Below are 4801 nucleotides of genomic sequence, written 5' to 3'. Positions count from 1 at the left end.
TCCATGGTCCGCCATTTTGAATTTTCAAAAATAGCCATTTTTAGCTGCAAAAATGACTGTACTTGGACCATAGTAGAAAATATGCAATAGACAGCCCAGTTTCAATAAGCAGCATAGTTGCAGTACCTTTTTTGACCATTTCCTGCACAGTGTCCCTTTAACTAAATGATGCCTGCAGGTATTTCTATTAGCAGGTTTACCACTTCCTGTAGGTTAACCAAGTCTGGGGTGCATTTCTCGAAACCAAACTTGCTTACTACAGTAACTACTTTGTTGTTTTCAATGCAATTTCCCATTGGCAACTATCGAAGTTGCTGACAGGCTAACAACTTCTCTTTCCAGAAATGCACCCCTGGTTCATCACTTCACCATATTCTTAGTAAGAATACCCCCCTCCAGGTCACCAAGGTTGAGTCACACAGTGTATCCGTACTGTACTGTACAGCTCCATAGAGCCAATTCTGTTCCACCAGACCAGACAGCAGCCAATCATGTTCCACTAGACCAGACAGCAGCCAATCCTGTTCCACCAGACCAGAACACAGCTGGCTCCTCAGAGGAACAGGAAATCAAACATCTCCATTCGACACATGTCCGAATGTTCTCTCTAAATGCACACATACAGACACACGACACTGCCAACTGTTCATGGAGAACTGTTCAAAAAAGATCTGTATAGTAGGTTTTTGCACTGATTGATGTAAATATGGGCCTATATATTTGTCTCTGCTGTGGAGGCCTTCTTATTTGGGTGGGGGGTGTTCGGCTTTTCCTGACAGTATGAGTCTTGCTTATGATGGAAAAACAACTGTGTTGCAGCTTGTGTGTTTCTACTGGGACTCAATATGTTGTTACTTTGTCAGTGCCATACACGATTATTCATTCTGTAGAAATTAAGAAGGTGACACTAACTACACCCATCAGACACAGAGTGCAGTATGGAACGACAGTAAGACACAGGTACAAAAGAAACAGATATGCGATATGTTGCATTGAAAGTGAATGATGCCCTTCAGTAGTAAAAAAAATAAACAAATGGGGTGACTTTCTTATTGCATAACACAACACTGCCTTGCTAGTCCACTTACGACTACAGTAGGCCTACTGTACTGTACATACTGTATTTCTCTACGGATGCTAACCTCTTACTTATCTCACAGTTAATCTGGATGTCTACCATCTTACCAGAAGGCTACTAGTTGTACAAGTACATTTGTAAACCAATTGCTATCAATGGTCACGTTAACATGATGTTTTTAATTCAAAATTATCAACAATTCAGAACGAAATAGTTCTGTCGAGTTGAAATTGCACTTTCATTTAATTCCGAATTGATAAAAGTGTTCAAAGCAGAATTAAGCTTTATTTAGAATTGAATTGAGTTAATTCTGAATTAAATGTCTCATGTAAACGAGGCCAGTGGGGAGAATTACACCCATGATATGAACGCATGTGTAATGCAACATGGTGCAAACACATTAAAAGAGCTCTCGTCTGTCTGGCTGTGACAAGCCCATGTGTTGTGCACTCATCCACAGTAGCCTGGTGAGAGAGAATGGAGAAAGCTACTCTATATTACTCAAACAACACAACAAAACAATAAATGTTGTTTTTATGTTGTGTTGGCCTTCGTTGTGCAGTTAAGAGTGATGACGGCCTCTCCTCTCTGCAGTGTCAGCAGTCTAAACAGGAGAAATGAAGTCATAGAGTACACTACACTACACGCATACATACGACTTCAGCCACTTAGAGAGGGCATGTTGGAAACCCCCCAAAACAAATAGCTCACAGTGACATAAGAATCTGCAGTGTGGTGTACATAAACAAAACAAAGGCATAGAGTACAATCATGAAAGCAAGATCAATACCACTGGTACCTATCTCTCCAATTCGCTGTATTATTGCAAAAAGTGTTGATGGATGGATAGAATATATGGGGTATGGAAAGGAAGTGTAGTGCATAGATAATGTCTGTCACTCTCTCTCCTCTCTTTCTCTCTCTCTCTCTCTCCCCTGCACATTCTCTTTGAGGGGCACACTCTTTTTTTTTCTTTCTTTCTTTCTTTTTTCTAACCAAGCAACGTCCAAATGAACAACATGATTGGTTAAGCTGACTCAGAGGTCGATGCTATTACTGGCCCCAATGTTGAGAGATTCCCAGTAAGCATTTTTTTTTCTTTAGGCGGCCAAGATCGGGGTTAGCCAAGGATGTGGGGATGCTGGGTTTGGACGCCATCTGCTGGTACATGGCTGGAACTGAAATTACTTGAGAAAAAAAACATGAAATTAAAAAAAAATGCAGTGTATTTCAACTCATTTGACCATCACGTATGATTCCCTCTGTAGGTTTCATCTAAACTCCTTCCACCAGCCTTCTCAAACTGATAAAGCACTTTCATCCGTAAACAAACAAAAAAAACTTTGGCAAATTAAAAGGATGTAAGGACACTCAACCCAATACGGTTTCCCACAAAAATAAATAAGGACACAAATACATGACAACAGATCATGTATGAACAAACAAAGGGATAGAAACAGAAACAGCACCAAAAAGGAATGGATGGCTACATTGACCATCATGGCAGGTGCAATGCAATGCAACTCTAAGTAGCAGTAATAAAAACAAAGAAGGCCAGCGTTTTGCATATGCTATGAGGCAGGCTGGTGTACGTACTCATACTCGTACTTGTACTCGTACTCGTACCTCCTGCAAGAGAAGCTCTTCTAAAGGGGTATGCCACTGTTTTGGGGCTGAATACGATTAAAATTGTTGGCCAGGGTTTATAAAGGTGGTTAAGTGTCTTATTTTTCATGTTAAGCGTTGTCTTGCTTTAAGACAAGTTAAAAGAGGGAATATGTAGCTAAGCTAGTGAAAGTCAGTGCATCACACATGCTACAGTGATCCATTGACTTTCACTAGCTTAGCGACATACTCCCTCTTTTAACTTGTCTTAAAGCATGACAACGCTTAACGTGAAAAATAAGACACTTAACCACCTTTATAAACCCTGGTCAATGATTTTCCTTGTATTAAGCCCCAAAATAGTGGCATACCCCTTTAAATCGTTGCAGGGCAGCAGGTTAATACAGTGTTGTACAGCACATAGTGCAAATATCCTCTCTCTCCAGTGTCTTGTCTCTACCATGAGCTGAGCTGTGAATGGGGTCAGACTGTAATCTAGATCAGTAGTGACAAAAATGAGTCAAAATATGAAAGGATATACAGGAAAGCCCTGTGTACTGTCCACCCCCATTACATAACTGAATCCTTCATCGTCTACATTTTCTTTTCCTATGAATGGACGGCCTTGGACATCTTTTTCTCTCTCTTGAAAGCTTTTCTTATTACGTAGGTGTACGTCTTTGTAGACTATCTAGTCTCCACTTCCCATTTCAGTCCCCCATTCATTTTCCACTTCTACAGTATATTCCATGACCTTTCAAGCCCACCACCATGTCTCAGAGATTCAGAACAACCTGCCTACAGTATACAACGCTGATTCAGGACTTAATCAGTTTAAGTTAAACCCTTAGCACGGAGCCCATGTTATAACCTTACTGTCACCAACATTGTAATGACTGTGTCTTAATCTGTAACTTAAAGGGACACTGTGTGAGATTTTTAGTTGTTTATTTCCAGAATCCATGCTCCCCAATCACTAATGTTACCTTTTTCATGAATACTTACCACCTGCATCAAATTCTAAGTATTCATTTTGACTGGAAAAATTGCACTTTTCATACATGAAAAGGGGGATCTTCTCCATGGTCCGCCATTTTGAATTCCCAAAAATAGCCATTTTTAGCTGCAAAAATGACTGTACTTGGACCATACTAGAAAATATTTGTTTATTACTTAATAAACTTTCATGTAAACATCACATTTGGCAATAGGCAGCCCAATTTCAATAAGCTGCATAGTTGCAGTACCTTTTTTGACCATTTCCTGCACAGTGTCCCTTTAAGGCTCTCTGAACTGTCATAGCAATGTTGTTATGATGTATGTAAGTATTTTCGCCGAGTGGTATCTGCAGTAAGAGGCTACGAGGTAAATCATCGCATTTAAAAGCCTAGAGTCTTCATTTTCTAAGGTAAATCATCTAATCATCTCATTTTCTAAGAAAATAAGGACTCCAGCTCTTCTATAAGACGATTTACCTCTTAACTTAACCTGGTTTACTCTTGAACCAGCTTTGTAGTATACTGTAGGCCACATGTTTTATAAGACATGTTATAATAAGTTCAACTCACCCCCCACTGTACAGCTCTTATCCCACAGCCAGGATATTGCGATTCAAAAAAGTATATAGTAGTAGTAGTACTAGCACTCACCCGTCACGGTGACTGAAGTCTGACTCCAGAATTCACAGGTGTGTGTGTGTGTGCATGGATGTACGAATGCACAGGTCTGCCTGTGTATGTGTGGATGTGTCTGCACTAGTATTTTAAGGATTTATATTGCTTGGTTAAACCCAAGGGATAGTAAACAAGTAGAAAAGAAATTAATAAGCCTCAAGTCACACACTTTGTTTTTTTTAGTTTTTTTTAGAGATATCTTGCACTGATAAGTTGAAGTTTTTGAGGGAGGTGGTTACTGAAAATATGTTATCTGTTAATCTGATTTTGAAGGAATTAAAAAGTATTTCCACTTCTGTGGGGTGTGTATTTCTGAAATGTGTGACTATGGTGAAACCCAGAAATCCAGCGTTGCGTAAATCCAGCTGCTCTTCAGGAATAGGCTCCTGTAAGTAATAAGACAGAGCTCATGCATTCCTACATGTATTGCAGAGGAGGGTTGGCA

This window comes from Engraulis encrasicolus, chromosome 6 (assembly GCF_034702125.1).
Source record: "Engraulis encrasicolus isolate BLACKSEA-1 chromosome 6, IST_EnEncr_1.0, whole genome shotgun sequence".
NCBI classification, from domain to species: domain Eukaryota; kingdom Metazoa; phylum Chordata; class Actinopteri; order Clupeiformes; family Engraulidae; genus Engraulis; species Engraulis encrasicolus.
The sequence above is the reverse complement of the archived record's forward strand: the minus strand, read 5'-3'. Positions refer to the sequence as shown.